This window comes from Lynx rufus, unplaced genomic scaffold (assembly GCF_022079265.1).
Source record: "Lynx rufus isolate CCGP_SWC_20201006 ecotype Redwood Valley unplaced genomic scaffold, mLynRuf1.p SCAF_7, whole genome shotgun sequence".
Lineage (NCBI taxonomy): Eukaryota > Metazoa > Chordata > Mammalia > Carnivora > Felidae > Lynx > Lynx rufus.
In genome coordinates this window covers 106941894-106969511 of record NW_025814889.1, presented here as the reverse complement: position 1 = coordinate 106969511, position 27618 = coordinate 106941894, and positions in this window count along the sequence as shown.

Sequence of the window (27618 nt, the reverse complement as noted above, 5' to 3'; positions counted from 1 at the left end):
TTGAAAGCTTCCCTTGTTCTAATTTTTAAAAAGGGGGTTCCTTTCATTAATCCAGTTTATAGCATGTGCACATGTTTTATTGAAACAGAGTGCACTACTCATGAAAATGTCTATTAGACAAACAAATTCTTTTTGTTTTTGTTCTTTTTACTCTGTGGAAAATTGAGGAAAAATAAGAATTCATTATAGAAGGTCTTATGGAATGGCCTCTGAAATTAGAAGACATGAGGCTGCTTACAAGGTAGTTTCATGGAAAAATATAAATCAGCTTTAAAAATTAATCAAAAGAATAATTAATATATCCTGATGTTGCAAAATCAGAAATGGCGATACCTGTGATTTGTATGCTATCCTATTTGTTCACAATAAGAATTTTAAAAAAATTAAAAGTTACATGTTTCTTTGCTGCCATTTTGTCATGCATTTTCAAAGACTCCTGTCTTCAATACCTGCGTCAATGGCAATAAGCACCTATAATTTGTGGTTGTTTCCACCGAGGAAAACTTAGTCTAGTTTTTCCAAACCATCCCTTTTATCACATCTTGGAGAATTCATCTTGCTTGAGTATTTCTTAGTGGGCAGCTCATTAATTTTCACAACATTTTTCATTGCTGAATAGCTCTCATTTAAAACACAATAAAACAGAGCCATCAATTAAATTTTTTTCCAAAACATATTTCCTTGTTAATTTTTTTTCTAAATCTATCATCTATCTATCTATCTATCTATCTATCTATCTATCTATCATCTATAGCTTTAAGTATGTATATCCATATCTGTGTTTACATATATCTATATCTATATCTATATCTATATCTATATCTATATCTATATCTATATATTTGTATTTATAGCTACATCTAATATAACTGTGAAGCTGCCAGATTACTTACAGGACATTTACACACAGGAAGGCAAAATCTTATGTCCATAAATGAATATTCAACTAAATGTGTGATGCTTGAGACAGTTGATGAATTAGATTTTGACAGGTTTATGGAAGCTACTTGATAAGTTTCCCATTGTTTAACTGTGGTGGGTCATGGGACTTGCTGAAAATAATACTGGCAAGAAAACAAGTACTCATATGATCTTAAAATCTCTAAGAACATAATAGTAAAATCAACGATTTCTGTTAAGTAGAAACGTTCTGTGTGTGGTATGGTCTCTGAGACTGAGCTGATTCTACCTGTTAACAGAGTCTATGTTTCCATATTGTCTGGGTGTCTTCCAGGTTAAATTGGCTGAGCCTGGACCATATTAGTGGTTCTATAGTAGCAAAATTGCATCTGGAGACCATACGCACACTTTCTTTCTTACCAATTTTCACTTGGTTCTATTTATTGAACTTATAGAAGTGCTGAGTGAGTCATGGCAAGCTGCCTGTCAAGTGAAAGGTGCCATCCAGCCTGGCTGAAGTCAGCAAAGGGACTCAACATCTTTGTAGTAAGTGGCTGGTAGGCAACAGCTTTGCAATTTCACAATTGCATATGTAAGCAATAAAATCACTTTTATTAGATGTACAAAATTTTAGTTGTAAGGGATTTGGTGTCATTTTATTTAATATGGGAATGCTTTTCATCCAACCTTCCATTTGAGATGTCCACTCACACTCTCTGAATGTTTCCTATACAAAGGCTATATTAGTCGAACAATTCCATTGTTTAGCTGTTCAAGTTGTTGGATGTTTCTTAAATTTTTAGTTCTAGATTTGGGAAAAAAGAAAAGGTAGGGGAAAACTAGCCTATCTGCCAAAGTTAGAAAGAGGTATTTGATAAATAACATCTGTGGGCTCTAGGTACAGGGGACCTTTTTATTATTATTATTATTATTTTTAATCAAATTAGAAGTTGTATGGAATAGGGACAGCTGGGTGGCTCAGACTCAGTTGATTAAGCATCTGATTCTTGATCTTGGCTCAGGTCATGATCTCGCGATCGGTGAGTTCAAACCCTGGACTGGGCTCAGCACTGATGGTGCAGAGCCTGCTTGGATTCTCTCTCCTTCTCTCTGACCCTCCCCCACTTGTATTCTCTCTCTCAAAATAAATAAATTGTAAAAAATTAAAATAAAAAGAAAATACGTTGCATGGAATAAAAACCTATAGCAACTTTCAACTGTGATCCTGTCATTCTAAAACACTGAATGTTTCTGGAAAATGGCATTTCCAATCTTTTTACCTAATGTCTATCTCTTGCATTTACCAAGCATTTAACTCAGTTCTTCACTCTAAACCAATTAATCTCAATGGGGGGCATTTTGCTGCTCAGGGGACATTTGGCAATGCCTAGAGATATTTTTCATTGCCATAACTAAGGATGAGTGCTACCAGCATCTAGTGGGTAGAGGCCAGGGATGCTGATAAACATCTTACAATACACAGGATGGCCCTACAACAATTTCCTGACCCAAACTGTCAATTCTTCCAAAGGTAAGAAACAGTGATCTAAGACAACACAGGATTAATATAATCATTTTAACATATATACTTTTAAATAGAAGTCATATTATTTTCTACATTTATTACAATATATTAAGCAACTGAGGAAAGTGACTTGAGCAGTGTCACAGGGCTAGAAAATATCCCCCAGTTGAACCCAGGTTTACCTGGATTCAAGCCAATGCTTTATCTGCTTTATTCACTGGTATGGAAGGACAATGCTTACTTCTCATGCCAAAGCTATATCGTGAATTCAGGAGTAAATCATGACTGCTTGTTGGTAATTGGTTCCAAAGTAGTTAATCAAGCAGAAGAATTGTGGAAAGCCCTTTACCATGTTTTTACCTCTCTAGCTGTAGCATATTCACCTAAATGTTCTACCTATAATAATTATTGCCAAAATAAATTCAATATTTTCTTTCCTTTCTACATTATAGGATGTCTGCTAATGACTTCTGCATATCTTCTCTCTCTACTGGATGGGAGGAGGGAAATGAAGAGTGGAAATTATGAGTGTCCTATAGTTTACTTAAGGATGTGTCTAGCAAATGTTAATTCCTTATTTTAAGTATCAATGCACCATTCCCTCACATATGTATTTAATAGATCATTTGTTACATATTTGCACAAAAGTATGGCATAATTCTACAGGTCTATGGTCAATTTATACTCATAACTTAATTTTTTTAACTCAAAAAAATAATCTTTTTTTTTTAATAACTCAGCAAACTAACAGTTGGAGCAGAGTATCTAGGCCCAGTTAAATGTCACTGACATTATCTGTGATAGTAAAGAAACATTGGAGGCAAAAGAGGGCACGTGTCAACCTCAATTTGTGGAGGGTATGGAAATTTCTTTAAGACAAAGCTGTGAGAGGAACTCAATCAGAAACACAAATTGTGAAACATAAGCCTCCACTCCATTTTGGTTTGCAGTGGTAATGTAAACACTAGATTTTTTTTTATCAAAAGAAAAACAATTGGGGCACCTGGGTGGCTTAGTCAGGTAAGCATCTGGCTTCTGCTCAGGTCATGATCTCACAGTTTGTGGGTTCAAGCCCACATCGGGCTCTGGGCTGACAGCTCAGAGCCTGGAGCCTGCTTTGGATTCTGTATCTCCCTCTCTCTCTCTCTCTTCTCCTTGCCCACTTGCACTCTGTCTCTGTCTCTCAAAAATAAATAAACGCTAAAAAAAAAGAAAAAAAAAGAAAAAAGAAAAACAATCCATGAGAAGTTAGGTAGAGTCAACTCATTGTGACTCTTTCAACATACCTTCTCCACTAGGTCTGTGTTCTATTTGCACACACATTTGCCAAAGTTTTAAAATTATTTTAAATATATTTCTTACTCTTTAATATTTAGCATTTTATTCATGGAGACTGAAAGTTGTATTAAAATATTTCTAGATTTTTGGGGCACCTGGGTGGCTCAGTTGGTTAAGCGTCTGACTTCGGCTCAGATCATGATCTCACGGTCTGTGACTTGAAGCCCCATGTCAGGCTCTGTGCTGGCAGCTTGGATTCTATGTCTCTCTCTCTCTCTGCCCCTCCCGCACTCATGCTCTGTCTCTCAAAAAATGAATAAATGTTAATTTTAAATTGTTTTTGAATATTTCTAGATTCTTAAAAATATTGTCTGAAATGTCTTATAAAATATCTTTTTTTGTTTAATAAAAATTACATTTTGAAGATAAATGTAACTCTTCAGGTATTTCTAACTAGTCAGTATTCTCCTCACTCTCACTCACTCCCCCCACCTGCCCTCTAAACCCTTCTCCCTGATTCAGCTCAGCTACAGTCATGTCCAGGAAGTTTTTTATTTATTTTTTTTTAATCTCAGCAACAAAAGTGAGAACAAAAAGCGGCTGAGATGGAGGCAATTTGGCATCAAGTACAAAAAGCGTAATGTGCTTTTAGGAAAGCACAAGGACCTCACCACAAGAAAGACAGCCACTCTGAAGCAGAGAGCAATAGCAATTAGCCAGAAGAGGGTTTGGGCACAGAGTCACATCTCTTGAATTTGCTGGACAGAGACTAGTCCCTCCAGGCAGGTGATTGAGGAAACTGAATTCCTTTCTGTTAGCATTATGAATGGTACCTTGGTAGCAACGCTAGAAGACGATGCCCAAAGGCAAATATTATTTGGCAATATAATCCAACATTTAGCAAGCGGCCATTTTCCCAACTCTCCTATATCTCCCTAGGTGGAAAAAAAATCCTTGATTTAAAAAAAAAATTAAATTTAATCTCTGATGATTTTTTAAATCTCTATTTCTACACATTTTTCAAAGTGCATTGTACTAATTTTTCAAAATATTTACTCTATTGTTCTAACAACTACATTGGTGTTATTTGATCATATATTTTCTTCTGCTTGTAACAGGGTATGATCTAAATTTATTCAAAATACTCTAATATACATTGATAATCTTTGGTTTTATCTGCGTATGATTTTTTTTAATTTTGAAAAAAAATTAACATGTTCCTTTCCCAAGTTATTTTAAATTCAGATATAATCCTGCAGTAGTTCACGAAAAAAACAAATACTCATTGCTACAACAAACACACGGTGAGAATCTACATACCATCCTACATTTGCTTTAATCACATGATCAAATAATGCTTATTTGAGCATCCACAAAATTGCCTGTGGGTGTGGTAAGAAAAACAGAAGATGAATAGACAAACAGTGCAATATGTCTGCCCTAGAGAGGTTATACTCTTGTATGAAACAACAAAAGCAGCTACAACACAATGCTTATACAGAACATACATATGTATAAAATATCCTGTGAGCACAATAAAGGAGTATATTTCATTTTGGCTGGATGGGAAAGGAAAGACACTACAAGTACAGAATAAACTCTCTTGTTTTCCTAGAAAAATCTCAAACCATCCTAAAATCCTAACAAATCTACAGTCTTGTTTTTTGGTTTAATAACAACTTTGATATTATTAAATAGACTGTTCAACTAAAATTATACAATCTTAGGTAGGTAAAGTACTATTCCTTTGTACTGGTGTTCAGAAAACAAATTAAAAACACCGGCTAAATAAAAAAAGCTGGTGTTTTCAATAATTTTCATATCAGATTCAATGAAAGATACATCAGTATAACCAGAATCTTTTCTTGTTTGTATGTGTGGTTATTTTATCAGAAGCCTATAATATGAGTATAGAATTCATTATCACTCACTTTTCTGAACAGACTATTATCTCTCAAAACAACTTATTTTATGTTGAGATAGCTGTAAATTATAGCCCAGAAGCTTTTGCAATTTTATTAAATTGCAATATGATGGGTCCAAATAGAGTTGCACTTTAATTATTTTTAAATAATTTCAATAGATCCACAGGCGCTTGGGTGGCTCAGTTTGTTAAGCATTCAACTCTTGGTTTCAGCTCAGGTCATGATCTCTTGATTTGTGGGTTGGACCCTTGCACAGGGCTTCCTGCTGACAGTGCAGAACCTGCTTTGGATTCTATTTCTCCCTCACTCTCTGTACCTCCCCCACTTGTGCACACACCTTCTCTCTCAAAATAAATAAACTTTAACAAAATTAAATAATTTCAATAAATCCAAAACCAAGTTTAAAATGGTATTTTTTCTATGGTCTTTTATACAATGGCTTATTCATACTTGTATCCATTCAATTGAATTCAGTATCTAGCCAAAGTCAGGCAGTAGGTATATGGTTATTTAGACATACATATTTTCTGAAAAATGAGAAATTGAGCATTTCAAGGAATTGCAATTTACAATGGAAAAAGTTAGACTTGAGGGTTATATTCATGCATATAATTGAATTTAATTGAAACGTTTAATTGAAAATACACAAGAAACAACAGTTCTCATTTGAAGTTTATGAAGACAAACCCACAGCAAATTTCAGGTACACAATCTTCAGGAGCACTAGATAATTTTCTCAACCTTTTTTTTTTTTTTTTCCAATTTCTTCTCAGATTAAACAGACTTCCTTTGTATCTATTACATCAATCCTTGTATCTATTGTACCACTGGCCATCCAGACTAATCAGAAGTTTACTTTACTAATTTACTAATTTACCTCACTAATCAGTTATTACTTGAAATTAGCAGATTCTCTTGTCTTGAATAATCTGGAGTTAATTTGGTGATATATAAACAGTAAAGGGAATCTGAAATATTTGAACAAAATTCAAAATAAAAGGTCTATTTCAGTTACCCTCATTGCCACAATTGACTCAATTATCTTGACCTCTTAAGTCATTATTTCAAATGAAAGAAAGAGAAAAATTTGTATTTCAAATGAATGAAAGTCAAAATGATGAAATTCTTTTGATAAAGGTTTTGATAAAGGCTTTTAGAATCTATTAATACTTGATGCTCTCAAATGTAATACTAACACATCTAACTCAAATTACTTTTTACTTATTATATATACATATGCATATGTATTGTTTTTATTTAAGGGCCTGGGTTTTAAGAATACTTTCTTAAATTGTTGTTGACAACAATGTTTTGTTCAATTTCTTCTAGTCTCTTCTTACATAATCCTTTTATTTGGAATTTGGTTGTCGTGGATTGTTTAAATACCTAAGTTGCTAAACTAAATTCTCTATTTTTTTGCGGGAGGGGGGAATGGGTTGTGTTTTTTGGTTTTCCTCTTTAATTTGTGTTTTCTTAAATTCCCTGAATATTATATTATTCCTCAAGGGACAATTTTTGTTTTGTTAAGAATTATTTGATTATATTAATAATGAAGCAAAAAAGAGTACATATTATGTGTTCTTCATTCCTGAGTGAAGCTTGCCAACTGATACTCCTTATTCTAGGATGAGCTGGTGAACAGTCTTCCATTTTACTGAGCATTCCCAAATGCCAAAGTGCAAATGATTTATTCTGGGTTACTATTGCTGCTGTTCTTGTCCTTCTCAGTCACATAATTACATTTTTTTATATGTATTTACCTAGTGTTCAGGAAGAGGGGAAGGGGGTCCTGTCAAATGTTCTGTATTATATACATCAGGGTACCCTCTATCTCAGTCCAGAGACCCTCTCAGGTTTAGAACTGGCAAATCAGCTCTCTCCTCTTTCCTCAGCTTTTATTGAGTATGTCATTTACTATGGCTTCCACTGCCTTGCTTTGAGAGTCAACACACTTCTGTTCTTCTTCTATTATTTTATTTTAATGAGGTTCCAGGAGGGCAAGTAGATAAACTGAGCTCAGAGTCTTAAACCAGAATCCCGAATTACCTATTTTTTAATTTTTTTTTAACGTTTATTTATTATTGAGAGACAGAGCATGAACAGGGTAGGGGGAGAGAGAGAGGGAGACACAGAATCGGAAGCAGGCTCCAGGCTCTGAGCTGTCAGCACAGAGCCCGACGCGGGTCTTGAACTCACAAACCACAAGATCATGGCCTGAGCTGAAGTTAGACGCTTAACCGACTGAGCCACCCAGGCGCCCCTCCAATTACCTGTTAATGCTTGTTTTGATTTGTCTGAACCCTTGGCAAGAGGATCTTACTCATCTTTTCTTTCTTAGTACTTGGCATAGTGTCCGACTGAGTTGGCATTCAATGATATTAATTTAAGGAATTAATGTTTACCTACAAAATGCTCCTTTTTCAACACTTAACTGTTCTTAAGACCATAAAAGAGAGTCTCTATCTATAGGTGTATATATGAATTCCTGTTATTCTATAATTTCCTAAAAGGGTATTTAAGAAAATGCCACCAAATTTCCTCTAATTCATCCCAATTTTGGTAAAACATACATTGCATCATGGATTTTGGAATGGGAGTAAATTATGAACACCAAAATGAAAGCATTTTTAATGTGATTGAATTATTGAATATTCCCAAATGAATTATGTAAATGATCAAGAAATCTATTGATTTAGAATTCTAAGCAATTTGAAAGAGGTTTAAAAAGATTTAGGTAATTGTGGGTGAAAATGAACATATCAAGTTTAACTTTAAGGCAAAAATCATCATTAGTTCAACTTATATATATGGTAAAGATATATTAGTGTGTTTTTCCTTAATTTATCCTAAACTCCAACACACATACACACAAACACACACACACACACACACACACACCTGTGTATGTGTATGTGTGTATATATACATATACGTTTATATGTACACATGTATATATATGTACACATGTGTATATATGTATATATATATATATATATGAAGTAACATTTTTTGTAATGTATTTTTGAAGACAAAATTCTAATTAATGTCATTTATGGTGATTAAATGGGTCAGAAGGAGGCTTGAATTTGTATTTATATTGTAAAAGAATTAAAGCTGTATCAGAGACAACAGAGAATCTGCCACCATAAAAGGTAATTCTTAACAAATTTAAAATGGTCATAGAAACATGCATTCATGAGCTTGACTAAGATTAAGCCGAACTTCCAAACTGCAAAGTTACAAAGTTCCAAAATACCCTGAATTATCCTTAGAAATTATTAAAAGTAAACCTGATAAGCAAATTCAAAATAAAGTGAATCTTAAGAACAACAGCTTAACACCAGTTTTCTACCATAGAAGTGACTATTTTGCTTTTATCTCCAAATAATATATATTTTTTTAGTAATATATTTGCTGGCCATTTAGTTATGGCTATTTAGTAGTTAGTTATACCTGTCTTAAAATTTGCTGCTTACTGCACTATTCTCTCTTACTGTAAGGATTAACATTTCCTCTATTAAATTTCTTCCATTTTGATAGAAAGCCAAGACTATACATCTGTGTTCCTTGGGCAGGATCAACTATCTCAATCCCCTTCAGCAGAATCAGGAGTTTGTGTGCCAACTAAGCAATAGCATTTAACATGAGATGTTCAATGGTGAACATCCAGTGAATATCCAGGCGTAGTTTAAAATAAACGTTTCCATTATTTTTCTTGCAATTATATTGAGTTACATTAAACCTTATTGGATAACAGAAGGAATATAGTTTATGGAAGCAGACTGTCCTGGATTTTAACCCTGGCTCCACAATTTCTGTTATCCTGGAAAATTTGCTTAACACACTTGAGATTCGGTTTCTATTTTGTGAAGCACTTATGTGATGACTGAATGATAGTAGGTATTTAGCACAGTAATTGGCATACTAGGCTCATAATACATGTTATTTCTCTCCAAAATACCTAAAGGCAGAATTAAAAATAATAAAAGCCCTATGTGAATAGTAATTATCTCAGCACATGTAGGACGCATTTCCTGTCAAAAGGTCATTTTATAATGCAAACAACCAACAACCCATAAATTTGCCACTGAAAAATTTTTGACTTCATTTACCATAACAGGTAAGTTAGGCTTCTAGGTATAAGCTGAGTTCTAACTAGTTTAACTCTGGGATAATAATCCTAAATTCAAGGAAATCAGGAAGTATCTTGGTTTTAGAATTAGCTCCTGATAAAGCTTGTCATTAAAACTTATCAAAGGACTTGCTTTAAACTAATTACATAATCAAAGATATTTGAGAAAGGATATTTGCTCCACTGTAGAGAGACCTATGTTTCTCTAACTGAAGAAACTGAGCAAGTTCCTTAACATTTCTAATGCAAGACTATAGGGGAAATACATATACACAATCTCTCTAAACATATTTATGTATAAATATGTATATTATATATATCATGTATATAATCTCTCTACATATACATATATATGTACATATATACACATGTATATTTACAGAGGGGTAGGGAAGGAGGAAATGTCAATGCCTATCAGTAGCATTATATTGCACTCATAATTGATAAAGGATAAAAAAAAAACATAGCAGATGAAGTCCTAGAAGCAGATAAACCACAAAATGTCAGAACAAACAGCAGGTTTGATGTTTTGGAAGATTCACCCATTGAGAATGAAGATACATAATAATTCTGTGAGTTATTGAATCTATGTCCCTGGTTTCTGTTTCTCAAGAAACTCAAACTGTACATTGGGAAATATTGTCAGAAACACAGTTTCATTGATTGAATTAATAAAGCCATGGAACAAGTCTGTAATCCAGCCTACAATAATGTTGCTTGGACTATTTCCCAAAAACTCTCATCCTAAGGGTATGACCCTGTGATTCGCTTAAGAACTGGGTAGGGTGCCTGAGTGGCTCCGTCAGTTAAGCATCTGACTTAACTCAGGTCATGACCTCACGGCTCATAATTTCAAGCCCCGTGTCAGGCTCTGTGCTGACAGCTTAAAGTCTGGAGCCTCCTTTGTATTCTGTGTCTCCCTCTCTCTCTGCTCCTCCCCCACTCGTGATCTGTCTCTCTGTCTCTCAGAAATTAATAAACATTAAATAATAATTTAAAAATATAATAAATACTACCCTTCAAAAAAAAAAAAGAACTGGGCAAAGCTAGATGTATGATGAAGCAACTCACAGGTGAGATAGGCAAAGTAGGAACTGATACTAAGTTATTTTCAGTAAAACAGTAAAATTGTTGTGCTATTTAAAAATGCATTTTCTATTACTGAATCCAAACAGAATACTAGTAAATTGGAAATTAAAGTAAGTAAACAAAGTTGAATTTTAATGTAATGGTGTTGTTTTTATTTACAAAAGCTATGTATTCGATTTTTGGGGCAGTTTTAGATTTACAGCATAATTGAGAGGAAGGTACTGAGATTTCCCATATACCTCCTGCCTCCACACATATACAGTCATTCCCATTATTAGCATCCCCTACCAGAGTGGTACATTAGTTACAGTTGATGAAAAACTGTATTTTTATTGCTGAAAAATTTTAAAGTATAAAATATTGAACATTAGAGCAAAAGAGCACAAAGAAGAAACTGAAAATCATCTATAAGGCCATGTTGCTAAAAAAAGATATTAAAGCATCAGTATTTTCAATGCATGAATTTACATATATTTATTCTCTGAGGTAACATTACATTATATTCTTTTATAAAATTGAGAAAATAAACATATAACTTCTAATCTGCTTTCTCACTTTAAATATGTATTATGAACATTATCTTAGTTAAAGTCTCTTCTAGGACACCATTTTTTAAACGTTTATTTATTTGTTTTGAGCGGGTAGGAAGGGGCAGAATGTGAGGAAGAGAGACAGAATCCCAAGCAGTTTCCATGCTCAGCACGGAGCCCAGTTCAGGGCTTGATTCCGTGAACCAGGAGATTATGACCTGAACCAAACAAAATCAAGAGTTGGTCGGTCGCTTCACCGACTGAGGCCACCAAGGCACCCCTAGAATACCATTTTTAATGATTGTATAGTATTTAATCATATCTACACAAAATAATTTATCTAACTTATATATTTGTCTTCACTTCTCTTTTGAGGGCAATTGTTATCAATTAGATTATGATTGTCAAATCCTTGCTATCTTCTTGTAATAGATTAGTCATAAAAGCTCATTGTCATGAGACTTTGCAGTGACTTTCAGTAAAGAAAATTGAATATAACCCCCCTTCCCCTTCCTTCCATTAACTCTGGCTACAGCTTTGTGGCTTCTTTTAAACAACGGAATATAGACAAAGTGTGATAATTCTTCCATTTCCAGAAAGTACTTTGCGGTGTCTAGTTTTAAGCTCACTTCATTTAAGCTCTCTGTCATTGATATTGGAGTTTCTTCACACTGAAATCAGATGAGAGGACACAAATCCAAAAGAGCCTAGCAGAGGCAGAGCTGGCCTGCAGCCTCGTGTGTATTATATAAATGCTTGTTTTTATAACTGAGATTTTGAGTTTTTTATTACCAAACCAAATTTAATCAATGCAATTATTATATAAAAGGTTGTAGTGACAATCTTTACAGATTCATCTTTCTGTGTATTTCTTGTTTGGTTGCTAAGGTTGCATTCCAACAATTTAAACTGAAGCTTTGAAAGATTCTAATATTTTTAAGGTCTTTAATTTGAATCACTAAATTTTATTCAGAAACAAATAACCATCCTACCTCATCAAATGTATGAGAATACTCATTCTGCTGCATCACACAAAAGGGGTGGGAGGAGGATTAAAACACGTGCATATAATATGATATATCTACTGATGATGAAATCTTTAACAAAAGTTAAAATATATCACCTGCAGGGGTGCCTGAGTGGCTCCTCCGGTTAAGTGTCCAACTTTGGCTCTGCTCATGATCTCTCAGTTCATGGGTTTGAGCCTTGAGTCAGGCTCTTTGTTGTCAGCACAAAGCTTGCTTTGGAAACTCTGTCCCCCTCTCTCTCTGCCCCTCCCCTGCTTATACTCTCTCTCTCTCAAAAATAAACAAACATTTAAATATATATATATATCACCTGCAATATTTTACAAAAAACTTTCATTTTATCCTTAACTAGGCATTTAAATATTTCTACTGAAAGCACACTATAATATATATTTCAGAATACTCCTTGGGAAAAAATTATATTTGACACAGATGGGCAGATTTTATTGTCCCAATGCTGATTCATTCCCAGATTGATGTACCCGAAAACTTCAGGAAATATCAAAATATCTTTCTTATCCTTGCACGAAATAACTTATGACTCTTATTCTTAGCAGGAAGGCATGTAATTGCATACTCTGCATCAGAGGACCCATCATTTGCTAAAGATCCCAGAACATCATTAGACAGTTAATTAAGAGCATTAGGAGTATTATACCACTAGAAAAATGTCATTAATTCTTCACCTGTGCCAGTTTCAAAATTAGGCCACTCTCTTTTAAATATACCTTAAGTAATGTGTACAGGGTAAACGGAGTAAGAAGTTATGCAATCATAGAACCATAACAAAGCTGTTAAACCAGGTATAAGTGGTCTTATTCTTGGCTTCAATCCAAATTATTAAGGTACAGCATAGAAAACAATGAAAGAAATATTGGTTAACCATTATTTGTCAGCTACCGTGCCAGGTGTTTTACAAATATTGACATAGCTGTTAATTATCTCCCTGTAAAGATTCTCCTTTAGATAGAATGTTCTCCTTCCTTGCCAAAGGTATGACTAGATCTACTAATAACATCTCTTACAGCTAGATGTGGCCATTTAGTCAATAGCATCTGTGCTTATGCAATGTTCACAATTTCTAGATCATGTTTTTGTATAAGAAAATCACTTGCCTTACACATCTTTCATTCTTTCTATGTGCTGAAATGAAGTCATGGTGTTGTGAACAGCAATAACCATGCAGGTGATGACAATAGAGGCTAACAAAGAGAAAGAATGGAAGGAAATTGAATCCTGAATAACTGTAGAAAATAGTTCCCCTTTCAACCACTTGCTCATCTATGAATACCTACTACACAACAAAAATAAACTAATCTGGGTTAAAACACTTTATTTTGAATTTCCTTTCTCATTAGTATGGTTTATATACTAATTATTCAAAAAACTGACTAATCTCTTGCCAAACATTTTTCTGTTTTGTTTTGTTTTGTTTTTAAATCTGAAATATGTAGTAGTGGCTTAGAACTTGGGAGGGCAGGCAGTGTTGCAGGCCAAAAAGGTGGTAATTCTCATTATGTCATAGCAAATGTTTGGTTACATTGCTGTTGTTTGTTAACCTTGAGGGCAGACTCCATGCCCACCAAGACTACAGCTATAAAGGAAATTAATGAAAATCCAATAACTTGAAGTCTCTCATAGGTTGGGAAAAGCTATTCAAATGTAATTAGCAGGAGATATTACTTTTGTTCAGGTATTTTCTCTGAGACCTCTAATTAAGAATTTCAGCCACATATTGTGAGTTAGACCCATGGCAAAGATTACTCCAAGGGAGGCGTTTCAGATGGCTTATTGCTTCACATGGCCTCATTAAATCCAGGGCAGACAGATGATCTAAGCACATAACTCAGTAAACAAAAGAAGAGAATTAGTAGGCTTAAATACGATGTCAAGAATAGAGTTTAAGTTTGGTTACTCACCAGAGGAAGTTGTTCTAAATAAATAGACTTAAAACTTGCTACATAATTTTACTTCCAAAGAAACAAGCCTGAATTACAAAATTATCTGTGATTGTTTCATTCCTACAAAAGCCGCCAGACTCACAAACTTGCCCTAGCAGGAAGTAAACTGTAAAAGCTCACCATCCCCCAGAAAAGACACACATTCCAATAGTCACTTAAATATGGCTATGCAGAAAAATGATGCATCAGTCAGTGTAAACTGACTTTTGCTACAAGAACAAAATCTCTACAGCATATGACTGAAAAAAAAAAAAGTTTTATTTCCTGAACTTAGAACGTTTGATGTGAAATTAGACATCTTTCCAGGGCACAAGGCCCACATGACAATACATGTTTCCACAACATAAAGATGTTTCCACATTATTTCACTGGCCCAAGAAAGTCATGTGGCCACATGTAACTTCAAAGAGGCATAAAAGAACAATATTCTCTCTGCCCATATGTAGAGGTATACCCATTAGTACAGCATATTAATAATATCTACCCTAAATAAATAAGAAAATACCTCTCCTAGGGTAAAAGCAAGAGACATACAGAACAAGATATGAAGACTTGCAGAGAGGAGAATCTACAGCTAGATGTGCTAACAGAATTTACTCTATTAATATGACAGGATTCTCCTTGATTCCTGCCATTCAGCAATTAATAAATGAATGTGTTTCCATTCTTCCTTTTTCCCAGATCAGTTTCAGAATTATATGCAAAGTGATGGAAGAGATACCACATTGTGCAGAGATCCTGGATTTTGAACTGGGTGAAATAAATACATAGTAGGATTTTATATCTTCTTCATAGAAGAGAGAATAAATATACCTATGTATGGGAAAATTATATGAATAAATATTTAGTGGAACATACATGAAGATGTTTACAGAGAAACCTAAATGCCCTGGTATCCATTATAACCTTCCTCTTGGTGACTGAACCCCTAAGGTTTTAGTTGAGTACATGACCACCTACATTATTATGGGTCCTCTGAGAGTCCTATGATGGGGCACAGTCAGATGTGAAGGAGATATGACACCGAGGTAATTGGAAATGGGTTAAAAGCTGGCAAGGAGCACCTTCAGACTATAATACAGTGTGCCATCTGTGAATGAAATAATGTAAGGTAAGATGACTGGGTAATAAGAGTCTCAGAGTTGAGTACAACAGTGAGGAAGTATATGTCAAACCAATAAGGAGCCTCAGAAAAAAAAAATAACTGCCTACTAGAGAAGTTCCAAGTTAAGCAGAAATGGTCAAGCCCTACTAACCCAAGTGTCATCACTGACTTGCTACAGGCCAAAAAGTGCCTAACCCTGACTGGAATGCTACAGTGAACCCAAGGTACATCAACTTGGATGCTGTCAGCCAGTTACATTCCTCATGGCATCATCTCTTAAAAGGAGCTCGGAGTCATGTATTTCCATAACTGATACATTACTTACCTAGAAATTACTATTATCATCAGTCTCTCTTTAAGCTAGGATTGGCCAAGACTGATTTTAGTCAATGGAATAAAATAAATGATTTTTGCAACTTAAGTACAATATTTTATAAAGCAATTTCTTGTTTCCCATGTCCTCATTTCCCTCATTACAAAGGTTAAAATTTGGACACTATCATGTGAAATAAGACAAGACTTTAGGTGACCAAATATCAAAGGGATATAAGAAACCCGAGTCTCTTTATGACCTTCAGGTGGGCTATTGCCATACTAGTTTAACTGCCCATTCCTAAATCAACTGCCCATCTCTAGACTGTCACTTGAGAGATAACTGATTTTCTATCTTGTTTGGGGAATAGATCTTGGAGACTCTTCCAGTAGCAATTAAACCTATCTAATATGAATACACATTATTCTAACGCCTCATAGAAATATTACCCCAGTATAAAAGCAGAGGTAAACAACATTCATAATTAATTCTTAAGTTTCCCCCCTAGTAATCAATAGCCCTAGTGCTCAAATTTGTAGAACAAGCCCCAACCAGAAATATGATTAGTACGTAAAAATCCTCCCTGATTCAGACAACTGGAGTTCAAATTTTGGCTACACTACTACTAGTTGTGTTATCTTTGAGAAGTCATTTAACCTTTCTAAACCTCAAGTTCTTATCTTTATTTTGAAAGGGTCATTATTATTGCATCTATTTCATAAGATTATGGAGATGAATTAAACAATAGGATAATATTCTGATAAATATAAAATTTAAATATTGATCATAATTGCTCAATGTTATTAGCATTCTTGCTCTACCCGTGCCATTACTCTCCTGTTCCCTAAGTGTTCTAACCCCATATTATTTGTAGAAATGATTGCTAATATTTTTAAATAACCCCAGTATAATTCTAAATGGTATTATCCTCTATCATCTATCTATCTACCTATATTTATTTGTATGAACCATGAGTGTATTTAGTAATTTAAAATGAATCAAGATCATTGTCTCAAATGAAAGAAAAGCTGATGGAGTATGGAAAGATGTCAAAAAAGAAAGCTTAAAGCATTTAGGGGACAATTAAAAATGAGACTAACAGGGGCGCCTGGGTGGCTCAGTTGGTTGAACATCCGACCTCGACTCAGGTCATGACCTCACAGTGTGAGTTCGAGCCCCGCTCTGTGCTGATGGCTCAGAGCCTGGAGCCTGCTTTGGATTCTGTGTCTCCCTCTCTCTCTCTGCCCCTCCCCTGCTCATGCTCTGCTCTCTCTCTGTTAAAAATAAACATTAAAAATTTTTTAAAAAAATGAGACTAACAGTGAATGTGCTAACAATAACCATACAGGTATGTTAATAAAATATGATAAGTGACTCAGAAAAGCTATCAGGAAACAGAAAGTATGTCAAAGCTCTTTGCTGGTGTGGGAAAGATATTGTGCATGAGGGGAAAACAAATTAGGTATGTTAGGAAAAGTAAGGGTTTTTGATTCAGTGATTATTCAACGGTATTTTTAGGAATATAGAAATGGAGAGGAATCATATGTAATTCTATAGGAGACCAATTAAACAATCATATCTTTAAATGCTTTAAATATATTTATTTAGGTAAAAAAATAAACTGAGAATACTGATACAGGGAAAGGAGATAATCAAATGCATGTATAGTTTGTGGCAATGAGTTTTTGAAAGAACATCTTTAAAAGGCTAGTTTTTGGGGTACCTGGATGGCTCATTTAGTTGAGCACCCAACTTTGGATCAGGCCATGATCTCATGTTCATGAGTTTGAGACCTGCATTAGGCTCTCTGTTGCCAGCACAGAGCCTGCTTTGGATCTTCTGTGTCCCCCTCTCTCTGCACCTCCCCTGTTCATGTCCTCTCTCCCAGAAGTAATAAACATTTAAAAAATAGGGGCTCCTGGATGGTTCAGTTGGTTAAGCATCCAACTTTTGCTGAGGCCGTGATCTCATGGTTCGTGAGTTCAAACCGGCATTGGTCTCTGTGCCAACAACTCAGAGACTGGAGCCTGCTTTGGATTTCGTGTCTCTTTCTCTCTCTGCCCCTTTCCCACTCGTACTCTCTCTGTCTCTCTCTCTCTCAAAAATAAATAAACATTAAAAAACAAAAAAAAACCCTAATTTTTTGGCATTAAAAGTGCATTCGACATCTTAAGAGGACTGAAATTGATTTGAGGTGTTTCTATTTAGAAAAATCATGTTCTGACACAGATTTGTACACACCATCTGTGATTAGGCACACAAATACTTCTCATCTATGAAAGGTTAACTAGATTCTCTTGATCTACATGAGTTGCCCTTAAATTGCTGCTCTAAATGTTTTTAACTATCTGAACATCTAAGTTCATTCTTTTCTTTTTTCTTTTCTTATTTGTCTTCCACTGAAGATAAACCTTAAGATCTAAATAGGTTCTGGTTTCTAGCAGAATGTGGTTATCATGATCAAAACCCTATATTATTTTCTTGTTTAGTTTTATGAGGTGTTGGAAAATAGATTAAATGGACTCAACATCATTGCCTGTTTTTCTCGAGTAAAAATAGAAATATTCTTCCCGTGGTAAGAATAACCCCACCATCTCTACATAGTATCCTATCACTTCCTCCCTATGCTTCATACTAAGTCTTTCTTATGATTATTTAATCATACCCTAAATTTTGAAGGGGAAAAAAAATCTCCCTTAAATCCACATGCCTGTTGGATATACACAGAATCCTTGACTGATGGTTGGTTCTATTTTTGATGGCTCAACTTAAGATTATTCAACTTTATAATGGTGCAAAAACAATATTTATTCAGTTGAAAGTAGACTTCAAATTTTGAAATTTTGATCTTTTCCCAGGCTAGTGATATGTGGTACAGGTACTCCCTCATGATGCTGGGCAGAGGCAGTGAGCCATAGCTCCCAGTCAGTCACCTGATCACAACTGATACACCTACAACCACTCTGTATCCATACAACCATTCTGTTTTTCACTTTCAGTACAGAATTCAATAATTACATGAGATAACACTATATCACAAAACAGATTTTGTGTTAGATGAGTTTGCCCAGCTGAAGGTTAATGTGAGTATTCTGAACTGTTTAAGGCAGGCTAGCCTAAGCTATGATGTTCCGAAGCTTAGGTGTATTAAATGTAGTTTCAATTTGTGATGGGTTTACCAGGACATAAACCCCAAAGTAAGTCAAAGAAGATCTGTAAGTCTCTTTCATTCCCACTAAATCTTGTTTCCAAATATTTATCAATACATTTCTCTTGCAACCCGGTGTCCATACTCAAGTCTTTACTGAAACAAGTCTGCTTAAAGTTGTGAATGACTTATTATTTTTCTTGGTTTCTCTTTGATTTGACACTGTCCATCACTTTCTTTCTTCACATGCTTTTTTGCCTTGAAATTTGGAATAACACTTTCCCACATTTCCCGCTACGTACACAGTAACTACTTGTCTTTTTTATGGCTTCTTTTCTTCTGCTCCATTCCTATCTGTTGGTGTTCTCCAGTTTTCAACACCCACCATAATGTCTTCTAATGACATTCTTTTTGATAAAAACATCCATTTCCTTGACTTCACTCAGCAACTATTTGCTCATGAGTGTCATTTTTTTGTAACTCTCTAGAGTTCTAGCCTGAGATCATTTTTGTGTATTGAAATCTATAATATAAATTCTGATTTGGACATCCTATAAGAAACCCTTAACTCAATGTGTTCTCAAATCAATTACTATCTCTCACCACAGAATCTCTTCCTTTTCTGGTGTTAATGATGAAGGGCACTGTGTATTAGCCAGTGTCTAATGCCAGAAATCTAGGTTCAGTTGTGATTATCCCTTCACTTTCATCTCTGCATCCAATGAGGGAAGTCCTCTCTATTTTCCTTGAATCCCTTGGCACTCATTTTACATGACAGTCACTTCTCACCAGATTAATTCCAAAGCCTCCAACTATTCTTTTTGTTGTTGTTGTTTTTTGTATATATTCCTTTTCTCTATTCTGCATTCTATACATTGTTGTACCAATGTTCTTTCTACCAATATGATCATATCGTTCTCTTTCATAGTTCTTTGTTGATAAGAAAATCAATAATAACATGAAATAAACAACAAAGCTTTAGGAAGAGCACATTACCATAGATATTAAATAACCATGTTAAATTAATAGTACAAGTTTTTTATATGAAAACAAGGCAAGTAGATAGAAATAAAATTTCCTATATGATCTTAGAATATATTTGGGATCACAAAAACCATTTCTATCAAAACTGTAGACGGGGCACCTAGATGGCTCAGTTGGTTAATGTCCGACTCTTGATTTTGGCTCAGGTCATGATCTCATGGTTCGTGAGTTCAAGTCCCATGTCAGGCTCTGAGCTGATAGCATAAAGCCTGCTTGGCTTGGGATTCTCTCTCTCCCTCTCTCTCTGCCCAACCTTATCTCTCTCTCTCTCTCTCTCTCTCTCTCTCTCTCGATAAATAAATAAACTTGAAAACATTGTAGACAAACAGTGTTGGAGTACCTGGGTGGCTCAGTCACTAAAGCGTCCAACTCTTGATTTTGCTTTAGTTCTTGATCTCGTGGTTTATGGTATTGAGCTCTACGTTGGGCTCTGTGCTAACAGCATGAAGCCTGCTTGAGATTCTCTCTCTCTCTCTCTCTCTGTCTGTCTCTCTCTCTCTCAAAATAAATAAATACTTTAAAAAACAGTTTTAAAGTAATGCAATGGGAATGGAGTTGGAGGTATAAAGAATCCAGTGAAAGCTGTAATCATGTTCTTGTTTCAAAGCATTGCTATAAAGATAGAATATAATGAGATAAAAGCATCTTGCATTCTATATGTACATAGTTTCAAATATATATGTCATTTTTATTCATCACTTTTCTCTACCTTCTTACACTAACTCATTATAGTTATGATTCCTGTATGTTTCTTCTATCCCTACTTTTTGCTGTAATTAAAACCTGACTCTTTTCCTAAATCTTTAAATAATCTCTTTAAATATCACTGCTTAGGATTATTTAAGATTTCCTAGAATATAAAAACAGCTGTTTCACATTTTCTCCATGTCAATCCCCTGCTATCGTGTTAGCAACTTGACAACACATTATTTTAACCGTTCAGAATCCAGGGCCATCGAGTCATGTAATGCCTATGTAGACCTCTTCTTTGTTGACACTTTATGAACTAATATTGTACTTCAAACACATAAAAAAGGATCTTTAATTCATGTATAACACCTGCTTCTCTCAAGTCATCATTCATGTTACGTTTGCTCAGATCCAATTTCTACTCTAGAATGATTCAACTATAGTATGATACCAAATATGTGTTTATTGAATGACTGAAGTCAAACAAAGAAATGCATTGAGCCCCAGTATATGCTCTGCTGGTGGTGTGTGTTGCAACTAAAATAGAGACAACTGAGTGGAGACTATGGAGAAGTTAACATAACAATAAAGAGAATATGTATAATTTAAGGAAATTAGCACTAACATGGGTTGGATGTAAGATTAGAAAGGAGAATGGTTGTAGGAGAAATGGAAATAAGATTATATTCCACACAATATAAGAAAGACCAAGAAGAAATGATTTTTTTTTATTTTGCTCATTGTTCTTTTGTGTGATTTTTTTTTAAGAATACATAGCATGTAATGGACACTGATTTTTTTTAATTGTTTTTCCTAGAAAAGGAAGACAAGTCTTCAAAGAGGATATGAAATCTGGAAGAAAAAAAACCCTAAAATTTCAATGATAAGATATGGAAAATAAGAAAATTCTAGGTTCGTAGCAAGGCCCTCTCCTACCAACCTCTTATTCCCTTGTAGAAAAAAAGCAACAGAAGCAAGGGAAAATCGTAACGATTTTTGAAGTAAAGTAAGATCATGGGTTGAATTGCATTTTCCCAGGGCAATTATGTGAGGAGTCTGCAGGCTTGAGGGGGAAGTATGTAGGGAAAGAGACCATTAGTGAAACACATCAAAATGAAATTATTTCTGAGAGATAGTTTAGAATAAAAAGGTCAAGACTAAACTATACATCCAAATACCCCCACATGCTAAATAAATTGCCAGACCACCTATACAGAATATGCTTAGTGAGTATGGAATGGTTCTACTAGCATTAGTCTTCGATCCTGCACCAGGCAATACAGGAAAGGCAAAAAAAATCATGGAGCATGTGATGAAAATAGAGACTGAAGCTTCTGCACAAAAGAGCTGTTGGTGTATTACAGAATATGTGGATTATTTCCATCAACTCCAGGCCAGTGAAAACATGTTAAGAGAACAAATTTGGAGACCTTTTTCATAATGCTTGATCAATATAGTTGAAGCTATGTTTGTAATTCCTCAGCAGTCTCTCATTCTTCTTTCTTCTTTGAAGCTAAATATTGTTGCATCTATGTTTTTATTATTTATGGCTTACACATATGTCCATGTGTCACATATCTATGTACATACATGCACATGCATGTATCCATAGTGATAAAGGATTGCTTTGTTTATATAATCAACACAACTTGCTGTCATAATATATGCTTGCAACTTTTTTTTTTTTTTTTACACAAAATTGCTTTTAAGATTTATCCATTTTGGTAAATATAAATCAAGTATATTCACTTTGCTGATGTATGATGTTCCAGTGTATGAATTTTTCATACCTGATTTATAGTTTCCAATCTTAAATTCTATTTCATTTGTTTTCTTTTCTATCACAAATAAATCTCTAATGAATAACACTGTACTCCTTTCATTACACAAGTATAATGAAGTTTTTGTAGGATATATTGGTATCAAGGATTTTTCTGGGCCTTAGGATATAAGGATCTTCTAAGACTTTCTTGATATTATTTAATTATAATGATACTTGTGTCATACACACATTTCCCAAATGTTTAAGCTCTGCTTCTGAAGTTTCTATTTTGCTGTATTAATCTCTTTACCTACTCCTGATCCAACACCAAAAGTGTTGAATTTTACAGATTTGTGTCTTAAACTTTTATAGTCATATATTTCCTCCTTAGGCTCTATGTTATATTGTCTGGGCTATCCCTTGGCCTTTAAAATTTCCCATAAACTTAAAGAAGGGCCTTAAATTTTAATGAAAATAGGAAACAACTTTGGGATTTTGAGTTCATTGCTTTGAATTTATATTATATAAAGCATTGATATCTTTTGAACATTGAGCATCCCCATTCATGAGTACATATTTCTGTGTAATTATATCATTTTAAAACATTCATTAACACATTATATATACATACCCATACATATCCTGCCTTTTTTTTTTTTTTTTGGCTTATTCGTTTGTACTGAAAAATGTTATTACTATAGTGAGTTATTTCTATTTTTTTTTTAATTTTTTTTTCAACGTTTTTTATTTATTTTTGGGACAGAGAGAGACAGAGCATGAACGGGGGAGGGGCAGAGAGAGAGGGAGACACAGAATCGGAAACAGGCTCCAGGCTCCGAGCCATCAGCCCAGAGCCCGACGCGGGGCTCAAACTCACGGACCGCGCGATCCTGACCTGGCTGAAGTCGGACGCTTAACCGACTGCGCCACCCAGGCGCCCCTATTTCTATTTTTTTAAAGTTTATTTTGTTTATTCTGAGAGAAGAGAAAGGGAGGGGCAGAGAGGAGGGTGAGAGAGAGAATCCCAAGCAGGATCCATACTGTCAGTGCAAAGCCAGATGTGGGGCTCAAAATCACAAAGGGTCAGGTCATGACCCGAGCTGAAAACAAAAGTCAGACGCTAACCAACTGAGCCACCCAGGCACCCCATGAGTGAGATACCTTTAAATTACTTTCTAATTTGTTGTTGCTAGCATGTATAACACATTTAAGCAAGTGTATATCCATGAACTTGCTGTGCTCAGGTAATATTTAATAAGTGATGAAAAATGTGTTAGATTTTCTATCAGAAATAAGTATACTATCTGCACAGAAAGAAATTAATAATTTCTAATATGTGTATCTTTATTATTGTTACTATTACTACTACTACTTTGTCTAGGACTGCCCATGTAATAACTAAAGAAGTAAAAGCATTGGTATTTTTATTTTTATTGATACTAAAGGAAATATTTCTAATACCTCTCTCATTTATTAAAATGTGTACTAGCAGGGCGCCTGGGTGTCTCAGTCGGTTTAGCATCCGACTTCGGCTCAGGTAATGGTCTTGCGGTTCTTGAGTTCAAGCCCCACGTTGGGCCCTGTGCTGACAGCTCGGAGCCTGGAGACTGCTTCAGATTCTGTGTCTCCCTCTCTCTGCCCCTCCCCCACTCATGCTTTCTCTCACTCTCAAAAATAAGTACACATTAAAAATAAGATAAGATAAGATAAGATAAGATAAGATAAGATAAAATAAAATAAAATTAAATTAAAATGTGTACTGGCTGGACCAGTCAGAAGACTATGCAGCTCTTGATCTCAGAGTCATGAGTTTGAGCCCCATGCTGGATGTAGAGATTACCTAAATAAAAATTTAAAAACTTAATAAATAAATATATAAATAAATGTTTTTCATTTTGTTTTGCAAACCTAATTAGGAAATTTGTTTCTAGTCCCTCTTTGTAAAAATTATGAATCTAATAGTAAGTATGCAATATTTATCAAATGATTTTTTCATGTGTTTAAAAATTATAAAATTTGTATATTTTAATTTGATTATAAGGTAAATTTTACTACTAGAATAAATATTCTAGTGTTAAACATTCATCCCTTGTCTAGTTCCCTAAAATAGATGCACCTTCTTTGTGTGTGAGTCTACTTTATTCTCATTCATACTTCTGAGTTTGTATCACTGCATGGAATTTATTTTTTCCCTCCTCTAAGAACTTCAAAGACTGTATCACCTCACCTCAATTCTAAAATTTCTCTCAGACCTTTAAAAGCCATACCAATGCCAGGTTTTCTTAATTTATGCTGTCTTTATAGTCATTACAACATGTAACTTTTTGACTTAGATAGCCACTCTTCTTTAAGTTTATTATAAGCTGCTTGAAGGAACAATTCTTGCATTAGATCCCTTGTGCATCTTTTTCCTTTATAGCCTACTGTGGTGTAAGACAGATAATTAACATTACATTGGATTGATTCAAAGAGAACAGAAATAGTGATAGAATATATAAGTGGGGAGAGGCACACACACAGAAAGTTACATATTTGAGAGAAAGGAATGAAAAGTAGGAATAAAATGTTAAAAAAAAACAAAAAACAGCTTAAGATATTGACCAAGACAGAAAGGTAAAGAGTAGAAGAATATTTTAGTGGATATTGGATATTGTTTGGAAGTGACTATTTTGGGAAAATTTGACTTTCTATTAACGTATCATTGCCATTTGTCCATTAAAAAAAAAAAAAAGAGTTCACAACTCAACAGCTCTTCTCTGAACGTGGTATCAATATGGGGCAGTGAAGAGGGTATTGAATAAATAAAAAGATGTATATTTCAAACAAATTTCTGTCATTAATTATTTGATTGACTCTGAGCAAAACACCAAATAGATTTTCTCTTGGTCTTTTTTTACATTGGCGTGATACAATTTGCGTATAACAACATTTCTTGAAGTGTTTTCTTTAGAACAATAGTCCTATAAAATATTCCTAAAAAAATGTGTATATATGCAGATAGATGGGCAGATTTTACACACACACACATATATATATATATATATATGCACAAAAAATACACATACTCACATTTTTTTTGTTTCTGGAATCGCTGCCTACCATATCATCCCTTACAGATTTGTAATGCACCTGAACATGTTCTATAAGGTCTGAGAATTCCTACTGTAAAGAAATTTGACCATTTGTTCCAACATTTTGCAAAAGTACTTGTAAACCACTGAACAATGATATTTTCAAGGTCACCAATAGGTCATCATTGTTCTTATATGATAAGTCTACTCCAAGCAACCTATTTTGAGGGAGAATAATTATTAAACTGCAGAAACAATTCCCCACTTAATAATCTCATTGACTGCAATTACCCTGACACATATTTTTCCAGGTGAAGAGTTCCTAATATCTAAGATACACAATCAAATTGAACACTAGAACATCTAAAGTTGTCATGGTTGAAATAATATGAAAATCTTTGGCATGATTATCACATTAAGAAAGAATCAAGGGCTCATTCATGTGCATATCTCAATAACAAAAGAAATATTCAATACATACACATTGTGTTCACTGATGCTAATGCATTGGATATTTGGAAACAGACATTTTTGTATTTGCAATGAAATCTTTTATTATTAGGATATTCTAGAAAGCTGTTTCTTTTAAACATAATATAGTTAAAACTTTATGTATCTATATATTACTCTTACAATAAATGTAATTCAGCAAAAGTAGAAAAAAGCTAAATGGAATGATTTTTTTTAAATATGCTGAGCACTGATGTTTCAGACTAAGCGAAAAATGAATATAGAATGAAAACATGATTTTGGATTCCTTAAGGGATCTTCTGGACATTTTCAAAATTATTGGAAATATTACCTTTATTTTTATCATTTCATTTTTAAAGAAAAGTCTTTTTTATTTGCTAAAAAATAGATAATTAGTGATTTTTTTTTATTTTGTAGATTAAGCTTTAGTGATAACAGGTAAGTTACGAAAACTCCAGTCTTATGAAGATGGATTGAAAGAAGGAAATGCAATCAGGAAAAAGAAACTTACAAAGACAGAAATGAGAGAGATTTCATTGTTTTACCAAGCTAAAGATATATATAAAATAAATAACGAAGGAGCAACAAAAAATGAAAGGTTAAAGATAATAGGTATGATTTCTTTAGGTTAATGATCCATGTCACAAATGATGCTAAACAAAGGGAATTTAGAGGCTTGGAGACCTTTCAATGGCCATTATAGAAAAGACTGAAGAGTACTGCAATCTAATTTTATATCATGTGATTATCAGGCTTTTATCTCAGATTGTAAGGTTTGTGAGGGTAAAAATGAGTACAAATGGTTTTCTATGTTAGTCAGCATAGGTAATAATGAGTCTAGAGAATGTCGTTACCACTCAGGAAGGTAAACAGCAAGGCAATAATAGAGTGCCTTGCCAGGAAGAACAAACAGTAACAGTCTGAATTTCCATATCTCTGGGATGTCCTCTGAAGTTTCTGTCTCTTTGTATCTACCCAGTGTTTGAATTATCTAATGAACCAAATGAGTTATATTATACCATGGTGATATTGCATTTATTCTTAGTTATGAAAATATACAGTAAGAGAGGTATATTCAAATTGAAATGGATATAAGGCAAATAAATGGTTCTGAAAAATATTTGAAAAACTGTTGGAAGCTGAGTTTGCTATTCTGAAGATGAAGTAACTCAAAATGGGAGGGGTGGTAGGATACCATGACTGCTTTCAAATAGTTGAAAAGCAGGGGTACCTGGGTGGCTCGGCCAGTTAAGCATTGACTTTGGCTCAGGTCATAATTTCAAGGCTTGTGAGGTTGTGCCCCACATTGGGCTATGTGCTGACAGCTCAGAGCCTGGAGCCTGCTTTGGATTCTGTGTCTCCTTCTCTCTCTGTCCCTCCCCCACTCCTGCTCTGTCTCTCTCTCTCAAAAATAAATAAACATTAAAAAAATAGTTGAAAAGCAGACTAATATGAGGGGGATCAGACACAATGGTCACTACAGATATAACCGGACCTCACAAGCTAGAGGGTTATTGATTTCCAAGTAAGACAAGGATGTATATTCTAGTTGTCTGCCTCAGAAAGTAGTGAACTTCTGTCATGGGTGCTCTTAAAGCACAGACATTTGCAGAGGAATTAAACACTGGAAAATTAACATTTTTTTA